The sequence below is a fragment of the Neolamprologus multifasciatus genome, chromosome 12 (genome assembly GCF_963576455.1).
Source record: "Neolamprologus multifasciatus chromosome 12, fNeoMul1.2, whole genome shotgun sequence".
Classification (NCBI taxonomy): domain Eukaryota; kingdom Metazoa; phylum Chordata; class Actinopteri; order Cichliformes; family Cichlidae; genus Neolamprologus; species Neolamprologus multifasciatus.
In genome coordinates, this window is record NC_140450.1 from 35,149,960 (window position 1) to 35,172,904 (window position 22,945).

Sequence of the window (22,945 nt, forward strand, 5' to 3'; positions counted from 1 at the left end):
ATCCTAGGAAGGAAAAATATATGTCAATGCTTTTGCATTCTTTTGGAAATGTAGCTGGGTAATTATGTCATTGGCATCGGCCACTGTCAATATGTGACATACTGAAATCGCGTTTGAATTTGCGCTTGTTTTTTGCTTTCACTTTGCAATCGCGTGAACTGTGTATAGAGAGCGACAGTACTGATTGGTGAGTGATGATAATTTGCGCACCAATTCCTCTGACATCGTCTTATCAATCGTTAGCTTACTATGCAAACATGACAAGTGAAATCTCCCGCAGCTTAAACATGTGAGAGGTTGATCGCGCAGAGAATCGCTGAGCGTTATGTTAGTGCGTGTGTAAAAGCAGCAGGATATATATTTTAGTTCTGCTGAGCCAAATAAGACAGGTCAGCGTGAAGAAGTGACAGCCAAAGAAAAGCTTACCACAAAACGGAAAGGTTATGACAAATCAGACTATAAGGAAAAAAGAAAGTGCAGCTTTATGGTTTCATGGACAAAAGAATTTCTGTGGCTGCAATATGACGAGCTAAATAACCAGGGCTGCACATAAGTGGTCCGCAGGTGCGCATTCGCTGTCAAAATAAAAACCCGCACAAGATAAGAAGTTGCAACGCGTGTTTGCGTACATAAGATTTTCAGGAGGACAGACATTTGTTTAGAACTCTTAAAGATGTCGAAGAAGCTCCTTTAAGCAGTTACTGTGATGTTCCTCCACCTCCAAAGAAATGTCAGAAGGAGTCCAAACCACAAAAGAAGCGCGTATTCTCTGAAAAGTGGTTGCAGGAGGTGAGCTGGCTTCAAACAAATGATGAACGCACAGAGATGTGGTGCAGAATGTGCCGTGAAAATTTAATAAATGACAAATTAATAAAAAGGCATGAACATTTTTTTTGTATCGAAAAAATATCGAACCGTGACACCAAAGTATCGAACCGAACCGAACCGTGAATTTTGTGTATCGTTGCACCCCTAGTAGCCATATCATGTAAAACATTATCTCTGAATGTAGAAAATTTAGTTATCACCACAACTATGTGTTGTGTGTTGTTATTATAAAGACTGAGTAACTTCAGTTTACCCCTCTGCCACATGCTATCAGGCTTAATAGACACAGTTAGCAGTTGTGATATTTGTTATAATTACTTATTATCAGCTAATATGCATGAATGAATATCATATACCTCATCTCATCATCATTATGATCACTGTTGAAAAAGACCTATACATCAGTTTATGTATATTTTCTTTTTAAGGACTTATTGTTGCAACATCCTGACATATTGATTCTTTTTTAATGCAGAACCTTTGACCAAGTAATAGTCAGTGTCACTTAATGGGGTGGCTGTGGCTCAGGTGGTTCGATTCCTGGCTCCTCCAGTCTGCATGCCAAATATCCTTGGGCAAGATACGAACCCCAAATTGCCCTCCGATGCGTTCATCGGAGTGTGAATGAGTGTGAATGCTTATTAGTTGCACTTGAGTTTAGAGGTGCTTGTATGTGTGGGTGTGATTGGGTGAATGAGGCATGTTGTATAGAGCGCTTTGAGTAGAAAAGCGCTGTATAAGAATCCATTTACCATTTAAAAAAAGACTTTGTAGCAACATTGTATGTCAACACCATGCAAATGATCTTGCTTATTTAGCCATGTGTTGTTTTTTTCAGCGCACATGTGACAACATGGATTCTGTCAAAGTCCTTGCAACACTTTTAAAGAGAAATTGATTTGTAAGAAAAATTCTGCATGTCAGCAATGTGAAAGATCTCATTGCTCAAAGTCGAGTTGATAGTTTGTTACAATGTAACACTGATTTCATGGAATACATTGATGTTGACAGTGACGTAGACACTAAGAACTTTGATAGATTCGATGCCTTCCTGTCAGCCAGATTGAAGGAGTACACTGAAAATTAATAATCTAATGGAAGCCAAAGTGTAGAATTCAAAATTAATGAATCCTTTTTCAAAATGTGATGTGATTTTTAATGTTTCAGCTGCACTGTTGGAAAACAATTGTATTCAAATGTCCAATAGGTTAAATTCTTGCAGACATGGGTGCCTTCACATTCAGACAATCAGCCCCTGATACTAAACTCTGCTCGGACCTTTTCAAACAGAGGGTTTTACAATTGGCTGTTCAATGAATTAATAGAACATGATCATGACAATTACTTTACTTATCACATATCAGCTGAAGTGAGGATGTTATCATCATCACCATCATCATCATATCTTAATACATCTGGCAGATCTCTCTCTGGTCTGGCTGCAAACTGGACAATTTATTCAGTATGTTGCTGCTCCCCTAACAGATCACAGCTGGGGGAGTACACGGGCACGCCCAAACAGACCTGATGAAATAGACCTGCTCATGTCTTTTTTGTAGCCAACATCTTTGCTCTTATTTTTCCTCTCCTCCCCTGCTATGTGAAGCTCCAACTTGCTTATAACACTTTATCTGCTTCCGTTTGGATCCATGCTCCTTTCACCAACCATCTATGCAGGAGTGGCTTCTCAGTTTGATGATAGTAAAACATGGATGGCCCTAAAGTTTTGATCAAGAAGGTTACAGTGGTTTTTTTGCCATATATGTAAATGTATTTTATTTAAATGAATCAAACAATGTGATTTATTAAGGTTGCAGCAAGAATTTTATTGTGAATTTCTACACAATAAAATGGCGATGGATGTGGAATCAGAACAGAACAAGCGTTGATGCAAGCAGTGTTGGTCAAGTTACTTGAAAAAAGTAATCAGTTACTAATTACTGATTACTTCCCCAAAAAAGTAATCCTGTTACTTTACTGATTACTTATTTTCAAAAGTAATTAATTACTAGTTACTTAGTTACTTTTTAAAAACACGATTTACAACCTGAATAGGTGATAAAGTGATAGATCTTTCAGCCCAATTCTACTTTTTCTGCATAATCATCATACAAAATGTAATCAAATGGAAAAGTCTCTTTTTTAAACTTGTTTTATTGGTTTTAATCTTTTAACTTTATGCATCAAGCAAAAACTTAATTATCTGCAACATTCTCTGACTGGAAGAAATTAGTTTAACATTTAAACCTATTTTCTGCACATTCCAGCACATAAAATAAAATATTTTGTGTGTTTACACTCAGTCTTTCAAATAGATGCAAGTAAAACACAGCAGAAAATAAATCAAGTCAAAGACTAGCGGTCCTGTTGCTCTATTTTCACCTGTAAAGCAGGAGTGGGGTAGGCGGAGGTTTACCCTGGTGCAGGTGTGCAGCGGTCAGTGGAAGAATCCGCGAGTTTCTCTGTGAGTTTCCCATTACGTCGTAGCTACTCGGTGCTTGTTTGGAAGTTTAGGGGTTTTTTCGCTGTAAAAAGAAGTTTTCTTCCCACGCACAACGGACACTAATGTTTTTGTCACTTTTTATGGAATCAAACTCAAAGTAAGGTCAGTACTTCCACGCTTTAAACGCTGCACGCTCATACTCTCTCTGCACTCGATATATGATCCATTGTTGATCTGCACACAGCTGTTGTCACGAACGTCGCACTCGCTTACGTCACTGTCATGAGACATTCTCGCAAAAAAATCACAGTTTTAGTAACGCAGTAACGCAGCGTTCCTACGGGAAAGTAACGGTAATCCAATTACTGTTTTTGCAACAGTAATCCCTTACTTTACTCGTTACTTGAAAAAAGTAACCGGATTACGTGTTACTGCCCATCTCTGGATGCAAGTGATTGCTTTAAATTAACAGAATGGAACTTAACAGGGAACCGAAGAGCAGATAGTTGCCCAATAAAAGATGCATTCAAGCCATGGATGTGTTGTCTTTTACAACCTGTAGTGTTTCAGGCTCTTACATATTGCTGCACAGAGATGTGTCTGTAATGAAAATAGCACAAAAAGCAGTGCACTCACAGATGTTACTATCTCTATAACATATAGATATAGATTCTGAATACACAGTGTGATGTATGATGTTCAGGTGTCACAATGTAAACAGGTGGCTGTTAGCGAGATCCTTTTCTTTATACAACAGTGCATTTTTTTAATAGCTTATGTTCATTTGCCACACTGAGTAAATCGTGTCCTATATGTGCTAATTGTGTTGACATTGTTATAATGAACATAGCATGCAATCTCCAAATGTTTAACCTGTGTTGGTTTAATATATCAGCTCAATAAATCATCTGTGAATGTTTCTTCTTCTGTCAGTGAACAGGATGGTCCATCCAGGCTGCTCCTGATGCAGACGTATGTAAAGAATATACATGTATACTGTATAAATATGCACCTAAGTGCATCAGTGTGAACATTTCTGCATGTAGTTGATGCAGAGATGATTAACAGAGTGGCCAGTAAAGAAAAAAAAGAAAGAAAGAAAAACACACTGCATGCAAATACGTGTGTCACTCTGACAGTATGTCTCAATTAAGGCCTGAAAAGCCGAGCAGAGCTGCTGCCAGCTTCACTGACCCACCCCTTCCTGAAAGCCTCAACACACACAAACAGACTGTGTCCACCAGCTTCCTTAAAGCACAGCAACACTGGAAAGAACAAAGAAAAATAGGGGAAAGTGTATAAAGCAGGAAATAGGAAGCCTTCAGCAATGTGACAGTTGGGGAAATTCTTGAGAAGGAACTGTACACTAAATTGACAAGCGGAGAACCACAGCAAGGCAGGATTGCAATGATAACACCGACTGGATCATGCATGGGGCTGATGCCAGTGCTAGCCATAATGACAACAATAATGGCAAATAATAAACACTCAGATCCAAACTCCCACTGCAGCCCCTAACCCAGCACACCATGCCGTGTAACCAACCTACTGTCATCACCTCTGCTGCCAGATTTGACGGCTTCGGAGCTACTGTTTCACAGAATAAACTGTGGAGAAACCACATCCACAGATAATGTGCATGAGTGGCAGACGTGCACAAGTACACTAAATAATATACATTATGTGCAGTTGATTACATACTGTCCAAGTTTGCACACACAGATAAAAAGACTTTCCTTCCGTTCACATCCTGATGCATGAACACACAGAGATTACGAGTAAACATGAACGCATTTTAACAAATTTAATAAATTGTGCATGTGTGGCTTTTCATACATCAAAGAGGAAGCACAGACGCACACATATGCACAGACAAACAGATACATTTTAATGGCAACTGTAGCTTTACGTACACGGACATACGTGCACTCTCTCGAGTTTAGCAGGGAACCGATGGCGAGGAGAGCCTGATGATGGCTGATGTGGTGGCGGCTGGCTGGGTAGCCGTTTAATTAATCTCCAGACAGACAATGGCATCAGAGAGAGAGAGAGGAAGAGAGACAGGAAGAGAGAGAGGAGTGCATCAGGAAAATAAAGACAACAGGCACGAGCAGCGACAGCCAAGCAGAGGCTGTGTCTGTCTCCCTGTCAGCCCTCAGGACACATCAGAAGACACACTGCAGGAGTCTTCAAAAATCTGTGACGCTCTGGATCTCAGAGGCCCGTCGCTGGCTCAGCGGAGGACTCCCAAGTCTCGGTTTATAGGATACAGAGGGACAGAAAAATGGGCTGAAGTTTGAAGGGTGCCAGCATGGCTGTACACTGAGCTGGGGGAAGGGGTAGTCGGTTTGGTGGGGGGGCTCAAGGGCAGCTGGCAACTTATTTTTCTTTTTGTTGTTTCTCATTCTGTCAAAGGGTAAATAAAGGATTTGAATACGTTAAAAAATGGCACGTGACTTTTTCTGCTTTAACTCGTCATTACGAAGTAAACGTTGATCGCCGTGTCAACCGTAACTCAGCGCTGTCGTCGTGCACAGGCGGTGGCGGTTGAAAAGCTGTCTGTTGCTGCACCTGTGTACAACACTCCCCTGTCCACACGCTGCAGCTATTTCTGTGGATCACAAAAAAAAAAACGGGGAATAAAAACTCACCAATTAAAATCTCCACAAACATTCTTCCAGGAAAGCGGAGACTTTGCACATGATTGTATGAACATAGCTTCAAATACTGAAACTGAAACAATCCCCTCTGGTGGCACATGTCCGTAGCTGTTATATTACTGGGAACAGGCCAGTAACATTATGGTATGGAAAGAGAGCAGCCCAGTGTTAAAGAAGTAAAAGCAGCAGCTCAGTGAGATGCAGGATGAGGAAACAGCTCAACAATTAAACACTAAGATTTGTCACCGCTGCACAGATCATATGATGATTCTGACTGTGTGAGTCCTGCTTGAATCAACGGCTGTGCACGAGTGCTATATAATGACTGCAGTCATTTAAATTCATGTGACCTTTTGATTGTGCTGTGTGTGAGTGTGTGTGCACGCTATTATACTACAATTATATTACAAGCAGGGGCCTGCATGAGTGAGACTTTGCTTACCTCTACATAGTGGGTGTGTCTGTGGTCCCCTGGTGTGAAGAGCCTAGTAACAGGGCTAATTGGGTGTAAAGGGAGGTGTGTGTGTGTGTGTGTGTTGCATTGTGTGGGATGCTACAGCATCAGCTGTACCTGATCAGGCTGCCTGATTAAGCTGTGTAATCTCCTGCATGAAACAACAGCTGACCAGCTCCCCGGGGGGCTGGCCACACACTAACACACTCTCACACACACATGCACACCTGTGCTGGTGGCCATGACAGCAGGCACCTTGTGCTCCCCGAGGAAGGTACTCTCTATCACACACCTGGTATCTGCAGCTCCCCTGTCTCAAAGGTGAAATCTCACAACAGCAAAACAGGTGAACGAACCAGCAGTTATATGTTTTTGTCTGGGAAAGGCTTGAGACTGTGGGAAAAAGAAACCTGAAACACACACACACACACACACACACACACACACACTAGTTTTAGAAATTAGTCCTTCTGTGGATCGCCTTCTGCCTCTCTGTATATTGCCTTCTGCCTCTCTGTATATTCTCAGACTGACAATTCAATTCAATTCAATTCAATTCAATTCAGTTTTATTTATATAGCGCCAAATCACAACAAACGTCGCCTCAAGGCGCTTCATAGATACAGAGAAAAGCCCAACAATCATATGACCCCCTATGAGCAGCACTTTGGCGACAGTGGGAAGGAAAAACTCCCTTTTAACAGGAAGAAACCTCCGGCAGAACCAGGCTCAGGGAGGGGCGGGGCCATCTGCTGCGACCAGACACCAGCATGTTGTGAGGCAGTTCACAACAACAGTCATCTAACTGGAAGGTTAAGGTCCCACAATATTTGAAAGATAACTGCAACGACCTCCTCAGATCTGATTTCCTACTTTTTTAATAAGAGGAGTCTTTCGGCTCAACTTATCACAGACATCCTGTTACTATGACAGGGTGAAGGATAAGAGGATAGCTGCCATAAAAACCACAAAACAACCAACAATTGGCTTTATCCTGATCAGGACTGCAGATTTCCTCACAGTACTCAGTGTTGCCAACTTAGCGACTTTGTCGCTATATTTAGCGAGTTTTCAGACCCCCTAGCGACTTTTTTTCTAAAAAACAAGTCGCTAAAAAAAGATGTGAAAGCGCATATGGCTTTTACTCTCAACAAGCAGCGGGTGCTGTAACGCAGTCAGTTCTTCTTTTACTCTTTTACTCTTATGCTGTTTTGTGGATCAGGTTTAAAACTACTTATAAACACACACACACACAAAGTAACTCCACCAGTGCCTATTTCGGGTCACTTTTGCCGGTCCAAGCCCGGATTAAGGAGCAGGGTTGGAATTGTGACATTAAAAAAACAATAACTGCTAAAAGAAATTTAATTTGTAGTTCTAAATAAATTCTAACTGCATTTAGTTTTTTACTCACTTTATGTCTCGTCCACGATGTTATTTCTCTCTCCAACAATGTAGGTTACAATTACATTAGCATGACCAATTATGCAAATTAGGTGATGACGTCATTTAGCGACTTCTAGCGACTTTTAGGACAACCAATAGCGATTTTCCTTACTGAGGAGTTGGCAACACTGACAGTACTACTGGAACCAAAGTGATGCCATCCAGAGTAAGCACCTGGTTAGACAGTGTTTCTCACTTTTAAGACCAAATCCAACAATCTTAGTCTAAAATTCCACATCATTCTGATCTCCGTGTCCTTAACAAACACCTGTACTTAAATACGTTTATTTGAGGACATATTGGAGATTGTATTTAGATGTAACTGTACATATACTGTATGTTAAAACCCTCTCAAATGTAATAATCCTGGGATATAACCTATACTGACATTGTTACAATAAGTATAGTTAAAACCTGCATAAATGACTCATGATGATAAATAATCATTTATCAAGATACATTTTTAGAAGTCATCTTTTTTTGATTAAACTTGCTTCATTTGAGCAATTTATTTTTCTTATATTGTACTTTTTTGATATTGTATGTATATACTCAGAATTATGTCGTTTTTGTTCTCATTTTAATAAGTTGAACCTTGAATCTTCCTCTTTAAATGAGGCTCGTTCTCCCCACTGTCACACAGTGTAGACTTTCAAAAAGACATTGTACAGTCTTTATATATAAGTGCCTTTAGACAACTGTCTCTGTGAACTTGGACTATTTATAGAAGAAAATATTCATATAAAAATGTTCTTAGATGCCGATGCACCCAGTACCCACCTTAATATAAATATTAATAGTAATTTAAAGGAGTTGCATGTATATATTCTCCAAAGACAAATGTAAACAAAAGCTTACAAATATCCGACTCACATACAGTGTTTACCATATTAAACCTTCCACAGCAGCTCACTGGAGACTCTGTGAGTGTGTGAGCAATTTTTCCTGCGTGAAGCTGCAGATTACTCAGAGATTATTCAAACATGACTGTATGCACAACCCCACTGGAGGTATTTGTATCTCACACACACACCCACATGACTCCTACCGCGGCGGTGTGCTGTGGGAGCTGGTCAGCGGCATCAGTCAATTGATTGAGCGTAGAGGAGAAGGAGGAGGAGAAGGAGGAAGGAGCCGCAGGCCATGAGCAGCAGAGGAGGTGAAGACCTATTGGAAATCAGTGCACCGTGAGCATTTCTGCCCCACATGGGCAAAACAACACGCTCAGACAGCTGCCACAGCCCTCTTTAGCCAGCCCTGTTTCATGCTGAGAGGCAACGTCCACACTGTCAGCAGGCAAACTCTGCTCACTTCTCATTGATTTCATCAATTAGGCTGCGAGAGATGAAGGCCAGATCTGCTGGGGAATGTGAAACATTGTGTTCATAAAGAAACACAATGTGACTTAAGATAAATGTGCGTTACATCGTTTTTAGTGTAGATACAACAAATGATGCAGCAGTTTTGGATACTTTGTGTACTTTCCTCCTGAAAAAATCTGAATGAAAATGATGAAAACTGATCAGATACTTTATTAATTATGTGGGTTACAGTTGCTCCAAGACAGTAACAGTAACAGACTAAACTATCAAAATAATACAGCATGTTACAGATTACACATTTAAGAAATAGCACTAAAAGTCGCTTAATTAAAAATATGACATGCCAGGTTTCTTTAAATGACATATTTTCTCATTACAGGTTTTTAGCTGTATATAAAGGGATTCATCTGAAAACCAAATCTACAATATAAAGAGACAACAATGCTTTTCTTATCCAGTCAAAGGACTTTAACTCTGAACTTTAAACTGAAAAATAAAATGAATGTATTTGTCATCCAAAGGTCACTGCTACAGCACGTCCTCGCTGATGATTATTTGTCAATAAAATCTCTTCTTCACATGTATTTAGTTTGCATTTTAATAAAATAAGTAAAAACAATCTGAAGAATCCGTTTAACGTGAGATAATAAAGCGAGAAAATAAAGATAAAGCCAAAGGGACCTGTGACCGTGGCTAAGGATGGACAGGAAATTGATAAGAATTTAGCCAGTCCATAATCTATCACCTACGGATCCTTATCAATTCTCATTGGCTCCCCTTGAGTGTCACCATCGTCACTAAGCATCATTACATCCGATGCTGCGTGGTTTGTTCATGTTGAATGTATTTCCCTCTTTATTGTGATCACTGTTGTTTCCATTACACATATTAACACAGAACACTAATGCGTTATGATGCTTAATTACTAATTCGTTATGTCACTCATTACTTGCCATTTAACAATATAAAGCTATAGGCTCCAGTGCCACACGCCAACACTAAGCCCAATCCTAACGAGGACACATATATGATCGTTCTCTCACAAAGCAAAGATTAAAACCAGCACAAAGAGACTTCACAATGATCCCACATCGATTCTACTTTAGAATCATGAACAGGTAGAAACTGCTCGACTGCTCGTCTGTTTGTTATCTGTTGAAGTTCAGAGTGCAGCTGCTGGGTCGGCATTCGCTCAGCTTTTAATATCACTTTGGGTTCTTGGCTAGCTTAGCATTCGGATGCAGTCTGTGCAGGTGCTTGCAAAGAGCCACAGTTGTGTGGCTGGATCTGGATGCATTTTGCACTTTACTGTCCCATTCTTGTCCTTTTGTGCAATACAAATCAAGCTAATGTCCACATCCACACTGTAGACTTCACCACTATTTTCCTCCTGCAGCTCACTAACTGAACTCAGCTGACTACAGTGTGAGTCAAAGTGTGCATTCATAGGTTTGTTGTCTCTACTTTTTGTTTACTTTCCCATTTGTTGCGTTGCATGTTTATTTTTCCAAGTACTAAAAATACATGTGTAGGCTAAGTAATGCAGGATCTGGGTTAGAATATAATGAACTAGGAGTAATAGGACCAGCGTTAAGGAACATTTTGTGCACTTTTAGATCTTCCAGAAACTGTTCTGTGTATTTTATCAACAGTGTTTTAGAATTTGTCCAAACTCAGAGACTGAACTGAACTGCCCAACTTTATTTTCACACACATGCACTTTACACCTGCGTGTTGTTATCGAAATGCACAGAGGCCTTCGTAGCTCTTTCAGTCCCACAGAGGAGCCACATCTATAGATACAAGACAACAAACACACACTTCCACTCCAAACAACATCTCCAAAGGTACAGTGCAGTGGTTAATTAGTGCCTATTTATAGACTGTGGTTGTTGTAGACAGCGTCTGACGATGAGACGCTGCAGTACCTGAAGCAGCCTCTGGATGCCAGTGTGGTGTCAGTAACAGTGTGCCTGGAGAGGAGAGGAGAGGAGAGGAGAGGAGAGGAGAGGAGAGGAGAGGAGAGGAGAGGAGAGGAGAGGGAGCTATGAAAACGAGAGACGAGCCAGTTGAAAGAGAGGAGGAGTTGATTTTCAGATGCGAAAAAAGCGTCTTGAATCTCTTCTTTTCTTCTTCTCTTCAAGGTCCGGCCGCACCTCCCACTTCCTCCAGATTCTGCACTGAATAGTACCTCTTCATCCTCTCTGCCTGTTTTTCCAGCATGTGATGGAGGTAGACTACGGTGTGGCAGACTTGTACTATGCCTAATTAATGCTCCAGAGCCTAGGAGGTGTGTGTGTGTGTGTGCTTTGCACTTCTTGTTGTAAGTGCTCTGTGTGACTGTGCGTGCACAAGCATCTGACAGACGTGTGTGTTTATGTGTGCTACTACTCCCCCCACCACCTCACACACACACACACACACACCACCCCCACCCCAGGGTATGAAGCAGACTGCAGGGGCTGGTGCAGGAACAGAGCTGGGATCATGGAGGCAACACTGCAGGCATCTGCCCCCAGGAAGCAACACCAGCCCCACGCAGCTGGCATCGAGGTCTTCGTGAGCCAGGAAATGGCACACCTCCCCAACTACAGCCTACCTTTCTTCAAACACACACACACACGCACATTGTTCATCAAACAAGCAAAGATCATTGATTCACTTTGGGGGAAAAAAGCCACAGTGGGAGGAAACAAATGCTCGATTAGGAAAGGTTTCATTTGCTGTTTGTCTGTCACACATGTCAGGTGTTTTTCTCAGTCAATTATGTAACGACTGGCTTTATTTTCTTCATTTTGTTCATGTACTGAGGGAAAAAACACAGGACTTGCCAAACATTCATATTTACATACAAAGTTCTTTGGGGAATTCAAAGACGGACAATTTGACAATTACAGCCTCCCCCCACCTTCTACCTCAGCCCCCCCACTCAAAGCTTCAGATTCCCAGAAGAATACACCAGGCATGACATAAATGCACTTCTGTATCTATCTGCCTCTCTCTGGATTTCATGTAAATGCAGTTTGATTTATTGTGTGCAGGCCTGCGTGTGTGGTTGCACATGCGTGTTCGATGTGCACGGGAGCATGCAGGCAGCGTGCTCAAAATACATATCGTGTTGCATCCATCATTTTCTGCAGTTGGCAGACAACCAGCTGACAGAGCGACAGGCCCTCACCTTGCATTCATGCTGAGGAGGCTGCTCTGGGCCTGGCCGCTAGGGCAAGCAGGGCGCTTAACAGGCCCGGGCCTCCATCCTCTCTGCACCCACACACACAGGCAGGACTGCGGGGTACAATTAGGTGGACAGGACGCCATACTGCTGCTCACCTGTCAACTAGACTGCCGACATGCGTGGGGTGCAAATTGACACGAATGCCACAACCGGGCCGACAGGAGATCCGCGGCAGGGACAAATCTTCCTAACAAACCCCGGTGTCCTGTCAGTCAGCGCGGGGGCCACCTCACGTTGACCCCCCGGACCAGACGCTGGGCTCTGGCGCTTTCCTGGCAGACGCTGGCCACCTCAGGCCCTGTCACTGAGCTGAGATGACATGGTCACACGCAGGCACAGCCAGCACACCACCATCAGCCTCTTAGTCATTACTTTCCATCAGCCGACCAGAAAATAGACTGGTAGAATCTGTAGGGGAAAATGACCTAAAGGCCTGACCTGAAAATGGCACAAAAAGCAGAGAGATGGTGCTGCTCGCTCCCAAAATAATAGTCTGTGTCAGCGCACCTGGCCACTCGCCACCGGCCACATCAATGCCTCCCAAACAAGACAGAGGAGCACTGGCTAGACAGAGGTTTTGTCAAAAATTGCTTCGGCCGTCAGTTTCGCAGCTTGAAAGAACATATGAGATCCAAAGTAGTTTTCATCTGCTTTACAAACAAAGTTGATTTTTGGAGATGAAAACAAAAGAAAACTTTTTTATGTGGCCGGAGAGAAAAGATGATAGCAGGCGGGCAGCAGGAGCCCAGCGAATCCAGTTTCTGACTGCGATCTGTCGTTTGGCATGTTGCAAAGCTAACGTGCTGCTAAATCTACTGATGTTTGCACTAATCCATTTAATTCTCTTTTAAGGGGGAAAATGCTCACGTGCATGTTTTATTGTTGATGATTTCAAGACGAATGGAGTTACAGAAGCGGACGCATCAACGTGCGCGGTCGGCCCGCCGATACCACAGGATGCTGTGGTGGTAGCAGATGTGGGGGATGGTGTGGCATTCAGGTTGCCAGAAAGACCATTTTCCTATCTCTCCATCATTCTTTCTTTTTCCGTCTCAAAATAGAGTTGAGCTGAGGAGGAAGGTAGCACTCAATTAGGCTTTCCATCTCCTTTAACACAAGTAATTGTTCTCCATAGTGGGGACTATATGGGAGCCAAATACTGGAGCTGTATGCAGGGCCGGTCCCCCTGGCGAGGCGGGCTCATCCCAGCCCATTGTTCTCTATCAGTGGACAAGGCTGATTCCTGTAATTAGCTGTCAGCACAGAGCCCTCAGCAGCTTAGTGCTGTCTGCTCAAATCAAACTAATGAAATGCAATCCGCTCAAATGTCCTGGATGCATATCTGTAACAGGCCCGCGCACACAAGAGGGGAGGCAGGGGGAGCCTGCGCCACGGCAGGGAAACATCCCCCCTTCACCAAACTTAGGATTCAAATCCACGCTCATTAATCCGTTAATTCAGCACATTTTTGACAGCCAATTAATGCGGATGAAGACTGGGTGATCCGGGCAGGACAGGAGGTGCCTGAGTATGGTAAGTGGACAAGGCGTGTGGGGGGTGAAGGACTATCGGACCCCAGCATCGCTCAACCGTTTCCTTCTCAGCAGTGATCCTGGCAACAAACAAGCCTTGGTGTTGTAATAATTCCCCACACAACGTTAGTGCAGATATTTATTCTATTAATCCGTGGAAGAGACAGCAGAAGATATTTTGCAGTCTTCCTCGAGAGAGCGAGCGCTGAGATGAAGATGACTGCAGCGCTGCCAAGATCGACGATTTAACGTTAGGGTTGTTTTCTGATAGAAACGTCCAGAAAACAAGGAGACACTATCTGTGAGTCATGTGATCTGTGCAGACTCCAACGCCGGACGAACAGATTTTCAGCTTTTGTATGTTCAGTGTCAGGAGGAGTGAACATATATGCAAGCCTCATATTTGGAAGAACTGCTACAGTTGTACTAATAACTGAATGTCAGCAAATCACAAGACATACCGCTACTAGCTTATAGTTTACATATGCAAAGCTGCTACAGTATTTGTATATAATCTGTTGATTAGATAAAATAAATCAATAAAACGATTGGTTCGAGTTCAGTGGTCGGACATCTCCTGATTGGCCTTTTAAAAATAGATACAAATCAATATTTTGTGTATATAAATAGACATTTGCACATCTATATAAAAGGAAAAAGGAAAAACAAAATGTTAAGAAACAACATATATAAAACCTAACCCAGCGGGTATGTGAGGAGGCTTTAATGACCACAGTTTTATTTTTGTATTGATGTTTGCTCTCAGTAGAATATTTATATTTCCAACAAAGTTTTTCTGTGCTTTAAATTTCTGCCCAAGTCTGACACCTACATGGTGGAGTATGTTTGAGAAATGAGAGAATTTCACAGGAAGCTTGGTGGATGTTCATGTACAAACATTTTGACGCACAGAAAATGATGTATAATAGTTTTGATTTTCATTAAAAAGGCTATGCTATTGGCTGGTCAGGTTACTTTAAATCACACTCAGGGACCATTTAAAAGAAAAGAGACCAGAGAGAGAACAGAAAGAGATTTTATTCTTTTTTACAGGTACATTTAAAACTAAATACACAACTTTGTCAGCATTTCCTGTGTTTTTGAAAGAGAAACAAAGTAACAATTTCATGTTGGTTATTTTTAGCTGTATGCTTTAAATTAAGTAGCTTTCTAAAATATATTTAATCACTTACTCTGCTGTGAATATCTTTTGATCATTTCATCAACATTTAACATATCACCCTTTACTTATATAAGGGAGAAGAAGTTGCACAAATATGCTTAAGTATGTTTTTCTGTTTAAATTGACTTTAACATTCAACATTATTCATCCCAAATGAACCACAGCTGTCTGTATATTCTGTAACTGTGAGATGCTGCTCTTTTAAATTCTACCTTTTGCTTGAAGAAAGGGCGAGACGCACAGAAACCACGGATTTGTAACATTTGTAACTAAATTGGGTCAGTTGCTATTTAAAAAGTAACATAACTTTAAATCTGCTAACATAAGCAGTTGCAGTCAGAAATAATTATGTATTCCACAACAGAGGATTAATAATCAAACTGCATGTTTTTATTATTATTATTATTTTAAACTGGCTAGGCAATACTTATTACAATGCTTTTACATTTTGGCAGCCCTCAATAAACTATTAAAAGAATTGTGTATTTGTATCTGTAGTCGTGAGCAGATTAAGGTCTTTCCCATGTCTGTGGCTTTCCTCTCCTTCATTTTCACTTACTCATGTTTATGAACGCCAGTGAAGTGAAATTACTCTGCGTGCAGCTTCTACACACTCAGCACATTTGTGTTTACACGTCTCACTCGCGCTGTTTAAACCCTTTGTGTGCGCATATTTGTTGCATCACATTATGCTGTCATTCACTTCATTCACCGCCCCTCTTTTCCTTCGCTTCTTCTCCTGCGCGGTGTGTGCGTGCAGGGCGATGCGAGCACAGTGGGAGCCTGGGGGCATTAAAAGCAGCCAGGGTTTTGCCGCCGTAGTGTTGGTGGGCTCGTAGTTTCCACTGAGCCGTGATCAGATGGGTCTGGGCCGCTCGGGGACTCGGCCTCGGGCGCTTGACAACACCGCCAGCGCCGCCATGTGTGAACACTTGTTCTCTTCAATTAAAACAGTCATCTGAATATTCAAATCACATTGCTTAATGACAGCTCTCAGCCACGCATGCATGAAATCCAAGTAGAGGTCAATCAGCCCCGATGAGGACCGTGGACGGGCGGACGGGCCGACCCTGACGGAGAGCCGGCATCCAGAACAGCTCTCAGATATCCAATTAGTTTTCAAACAGAATCGAAAAGTAGTGAAATGTACAAGTAGAAAAGTGGTTCTAATTTGTCTTTGACACAGTGGAGTGGCTAAGCTTCCTGAGGAAAACTCTTCTGTGTGTTGCAGCCCCTGGATTTGGATCCAGTCGTTAGTTTCTCATACTTTTCTGGCCTGTGGCCCCTAACTTTTTATGCTCAGTATTTTCATGACAGCAACAGTTACAGAGCTGTCAGGCTGTCACGTGAATGTGACTGGAGCTCGTTTTGTGTTGTGTTTTGACGGAACTAAAAATGTATCAGATTGGAATTATGACAGATTTCAGCATTTTATTAAAAACACATAGAAAATAGCAACATATCTACCCCAACTGTACAACATGTCAGCCCCTGTGGAGACCCGCTGTCCTTACTATTCGTCCTTTTCCTGATTTTGATTGGTTGTTTTTCTGAGATTTGGGTTTGGATTTCACATTTTTGTTGACTTTCTACCTGCTGATCTGAACTGAATTGTCTTTCTAGAGAGCAAGATCAATTAATTTATCAACAAAACAAAGTAAAAAACATGTATCAAGTCACACTGCAGCAGGCAGTCTCTGAGGTTTAGCATGTGCATGTGCTCTGAGTGTGTTATTCTAATGTGATAAGGCAGCCGACATGCCCTCAACCCCACGCTGCTACACCAACTGATGGAAGTGTGGCCCGCCATCACTGGACACCACCCACTGCAGGATCACTGGATGTGTTTGTGTGTGTATGTCCACTTTTGATGGCCTCACACTGTAGGCGTCCATCCAAGAGGCATCAGTAACATGTAAAAGGTGCAAAAATCTGTTCGCAAATACATGAAATAATACATCATCACGTACAAACAGACTCTTATCAAAAGTCTCCCTTAAGAAGTTCCCCTTATCACACAACGTGGCCACGATAAACCTGACAACAGCCCTCTCTGTGTCATTTTCAATATGATTACCAGGGTAAATCTTCCCGTCTGTGTCGTGTCAGAAATAATCTCCCACCTTCAGTTCGCGCCCGATGTTCACTCCCACATCTTATTGGACTGAAATGTGATAGTTTTTCAAACACTCTGATTGGCTGGCATCATTTAAGCTCACATGTTTGGAACTTTGCACTTAAAAAAGTGCACGCACATTCGAGAAGTACTATACACGAGTGTGTAGTTTTTAAATTATGGGGATCTTCTTTTGGCCTTGAATTAACCCTTTAAGACCTACCATAGAACCAAGTCCGCCAGAGCTTATATTATATGTTTACATGCTGTGGAGCCATTTTTGGGAGCATTTCAAGTTGCTATACATCAATACAACCATTATAGCCTGAATTTTAATAATATGTCTGCATTAAGTGCATAGTAATTACATAAATTGCAAAAAAGTGCAATAAACTACAAAATAATTTAAAATTGTTTTTGTTTTTTAACATATATTTCTAGTTAGAGAAATTTAAGAGGCTTATCCCTCAAAACTGTAAATACAAAAAAGTTACACAAAATAGTTTCCCACCACAGGAAATTTATTTTGAGTGTCTTCATAGTTTTATTTTTGAAATACACCAATTTTTATACACTGCAGGAAAAACGAAAATAAATATTATAGTGCAAATTTGCAAAAAAGCAGCATATGCATCAAAATAAACTATTTCCAGCAGTGCAATATGAGTCCTAAGCATCCCAGAAACCACACAGAAAGTCATAAAGTCAAACATAACTTTTAAAAACACCAGTATAGGCTCATGAGGCCTTGATGGTAAAAAACTACATTTCCGCAAAATGACGTCACTTCCGGTTTCGGGCAGGTCATGGCGGACAGGTCGGGCAGGTCGCGCTGATGGATGTAGGAAGTGTTATGAACAGCTGATCGGATCGACAAAGCGTGTTTCTGGAATATTATGTTTTTGTTGCTGCAAGTGCTTTTTATGCAGTTTTTGCAAAACTATATGTGGAAGGAAACTGTGACCGAGGACAAGCTGATGGCATAAGATGTAAGTACAACTCCTCCGGTTTCATATGCAAAAAAAATTATTGCGCTAGCTCACGTGGTTGCAGAGCTACCGGGATTTAAAAATAGTTACGCAAAATGGAGCGTGCTGCTCTGACCGGTTTTAAAGGGTTAATCACCTAGTGGAGGAACTGCATTTAATTTTAAATATTTGTCATATGAAATTTTAAATCCTGTAAATTATATATATATATTTAAATTCACATTTTCTTCTGTTCAAGCACAAAATAAAACATTCTTGATGTTACAGGAGTTTGATTTGTATTTATTTTTTATTATTTCCAACATTTTCTCCTGTCTTCCATGACGAACGCAGATAAAAGTTACGTTTTGTTGCAGACCTTGAAGAATTGAATCTTCAAATTAAAGTGATTTACATAACACTAAATCCATAACTGTGATCCAACAAAATAACATGAGCTCACATGAACCAATGAACATTTTTACTTTAATTACTCTTAACTATGTTTGAGTTTTCTTTCACCCAAGTTATTATTTACTTAACTAAAGAGTTTTAATACTTTCTTTGTTGGTCCAGACAAATCAATGTTTTTGAAAATGCAGCTACAATAATTGCAGCTTTTCTTCAAATGTAAACTGTAAGTTGCTGTTTGTTGTATTTAAAGCTAAACAAATGACACTTTAACAAGTCAGCCTCTCTAGAAATTGCAATCAAATTAGAATAGAATAGAATTCAACTTTATTGTCATTGCACATGCACAGGTACAGGGCAACGAAATGCAGTTTGCATCCATCCAGAAGTGCTTTAGCCGTGATATAGATATATTACAATATATATTAGCAATAACATAGATATGTAAGTATATTACAGAAATGGGTCTATTATGGTATGTTATAATGTACACGGTATGAAGTATGTTATGAATATTCTATAAGTATAAGTATGTACAGGCTATGAACAGGATATAAATATGAAATAAAAAACTATACAGAAATGTTAATGTTAATCAGAAAATATTAATAATGTGATTGATTGGATTAGATTCCATTAAAAGAAAACATCCATCCATCCATCCATCCATCCATCCATCCATTCGCTTCCACTTATCCTTTTCAGGGTTGCGGGGGCGCTGGAGCCTATCCCAGCTGTCATAGGGCGAGAGGCGGGGTCAACCCTGGACAGGTCGCCAGTCTGTCGCAGGGCCAACACACAGGGACAGACAACCATTCGCACTCACACTTACGGGTAATTTAATGCTTTCAGTTTACCTATCTCCACATTACCTATTGTGGGGACACGTAAAAGAAAACACTGAACATATTTTGCACCAAAACAGATGGACAGCAAAATGCAGTGTTGAGAGAAACTTTTCTTGCCCCTCTTTTAATTTGTTTTCCCACAAAAAGCAAAGATGATGATGACTGTGTTTTACATTGTTGCCCTTGGAGTAACGGTGACACGGCCGATGCTGGAATGAAACGACTACTTCAGAGGAATTATTGACGCTTGATGCTGTAAATTTTTTAGTGCTTATTGAAGCAAGCCTATATGACAAGCAATTCTTTTATGAGCCAATAATATTAGTAAAAACAAATGCTCTAATATAAAAACACATCAGAGTGATTAGTTAACTATAATCAGATGATGATTTTCATGAAATGAAATCAGTTTGACAGAACGAGTCGTCTCATGTCTGATCTGAGGGAACGCTGTGTGCTCAGGATTGGACGACTCGACAAAAACTTGGATATCTGAATATCTCAGAATCACAACTTTATTTTATTTATTTAACTCTACCTGCTATTTCTTATTTAGTAACCACAGTTTTCTGGTTCACCTGCTTTTTGTTCCTGAATGACAAACACAAATTCTAAATGACAGGACATTTACAAACCTTTGAGGGTTTTTTTCTCAGGCCTTTCTCGGTTTATATTTATGCATGTGTGCAGCGTGTTCCACTAGTCTGAGCTCATCGGAGCATCTGGGGAATTGGAAAAGCAGTCAGGTTGTTCATTTGAACCTGGCCATATTGAGGCTTGGCCGAGCGGACTCAGGTATGGCAGCTTTTAAATACAGCTCATTACTCATTACTGCCGAGGCCGGGCCCTTTAATTTGTGGAGCTTGGCAGCTGGACCACCTGGCCACACATTAAACACTCAAGGCTGCTCTCCTTAATGGCCACAGATTAGATCATTACCTGAACAAATCAGAGTCGAGGCTGCCTGCCTGGGCCGAGCGGGCAGCAGAGAGACGACACACCGTTATCTGCAGCATCGAACCTGGTTTTGGGTCAGAGTACTTTACTAAATGTGATTAAATGATTAAAGTTCTTTACATTTCAGAAGCCAGGACTGCATCTTTCTCAGTCAGTATTGGTGTTCACTATATATATTTTTAAAATCAAGATAAATAATCCTGTTGCTATCTAAAAATTGTTTAGATGGCAACATATTCTCTTTGTTCTTCAGATTTTTGAAAAATATTTTTTATTGTCAGTTGTGGATTGAGATGCAGTCAGGATTAAATATTATATACGCAATGTTACAGTGATTAGATCAAAAGGATTATATGTGTAAGCAAGATAACAGACTGTCTATATAAGATGGGCACCGCCAACAAGTGGCTTTTTAAGTAATGTTGGTGAGTAGGACTTGAAACTAGAGACACAGGCTGTACAATTATTAAGTGTCAAGGTCGCAGGTGGAGGGAGGCGAGTGTAGACTTGTAGACAACCTTCTGTGTCGGCTTCACTCATCATATTCTTAAACCAGATGCAACTTTTACAGAGTGGTTTACACTTGTAGATATTAACTGAAGTGTTATTCGTGGGCAGTGTTGGTCAAGTTACTTGAAAAAAGTAATCAGTAACTAATTACTGATTACTTCCCCCATAAAGTAATCCCGTTACTTTACTGAGTACTTATTTTCAAAAGTAATTAACTACTTAGTTACTTAGTTACTTCTTAAAAACACGATTTACAACCTGAATAGGTGATAAAGCGATAGATCTTTCAGCCCAATTCTACTTTTTCTGCATAATCATCATACAAAATGTAATCAAATGGAAAAGTCTCTTTTTAAAACTTGTTTTATTAGTTTTAATCTTTTAACTTTATGCATCAAGCAAAAAAACTTAATTATCTGCAACATTCTCTGACTGGAAGAAATTTGTTTAACATTTAAACCTATTTTCTGCACATTCCAGCACATAAAATAAAATATTTTTTGTGTGTTTACACTCAGTCTTTCAAATAGATGCAAGTAAAACACAGCAGAAAATAAATAAAGTCAAAGACTAGCGGTCCTGTTGCTCTATTTTCACCTGTAAAGCAGGAGTGGGGTAGGCGGAGGGTTACCCTGGTGCAGGTGTGCCGCGGTCAGTGGAAGAATCCGCGAGTTTCTCTGTGAGTTTCCCATTACGTCGTAGCTACTCGGTGCTTGTTTGGAAGTTTAGGGTTTTTCCTTCGCTGTAAAAAGAAGTTTTCTTCCCACGCACAACGGACACTAATGTTTTTGTCACTTTTTATGGAATCAAACTCAAAGTAAGGTCAGTACTTCCACGCTTTAAACGCTGCACGCTCATACTCTCTCTGCACTCGATATATGATCCATTGTTGATCTGCACACAGCTGTTGTCACGAACGTCGCACTCGCTTACGTCACTGTCATGAGACATTCTCGCAAAAAAATCACGGTTTTAGTAACGCAGTAACGCAGCGTTCCTACGGGAAAGTAACGGTAATCTAATTACCGTTTTTGCAACAGTAATCCCTTACTTTACTCGTTACCTGAAAAAAGTAATCGGATTACTGCCCATCTCTGTTCGTGGGTTATTCCAGTTTTGTTCCATTGTGTTCACATGTTCCTCATGTGGTGCTTTATTTATCTCTGTGTAGATTATCAAACCATATCATGTGGATTGCTTGGTTTTGGAGCAGATACTAGAAATGCACAGATAACGTTGTGGTATGAATGAATATGTGTGATTGGGTCAAGGAGACTTGTAGTGGAGTAGAAAACATTTTATAAAATCAGCACATTTTACCATTTTAAGTCCATCTTCTTATATAATGGGAACAGTTTTTAAAATAATTTGTTTGAATCCATCCAGCTGTACTCACTTTTAGTGGAGCTGATTTTCAGAATTCTGCTACAATTTGCAGTTTTTACATTTTTGTAACGCATCAAAACCCCGTTTCTGATCGTTCCTGCGTTTAGTCTGATCCAAACTGTAACCTGGGAAAAGAAGTCAAGACTGAAACACCAAAAACTGCATGTAAAAATACTCAACTTTACAGCATTGAACACGTTTACAGACAGTTACAACATAAATAAATAAAATGACGTCAACTTGTAAGATAGTTTAAGGGCGACTGATTTGCATTGAATTTGAATTGCATGTAATGACGCAGAGTACTCCAGCTGATTGCTGTCACCTCTCCATAGTTTCAGTGTTTTATTCAATTATGAGAAATAATCTGTGAGGTACGGACTGTGCAAGAAGCGTGTTTCAGTTTTGTTGTCTGACATTAAAACATTTTATTAGTTCATTAATTAGATAAAAAGCAGGAGTGGCTATCTGAGTGCTGCACCTGTGCAGATGATGGATGCAGCCTGCTAACCAAGCTTGCTAATCGTATCAGATACCGTCACTCTTTTGTCCAAACACAGTAACATCTGGTGCCAATAATGTTGAATCCACACAGTTCTATATTTATGTGTTGCTACATCTATCTTCTCTGCATTCATACAAAAGT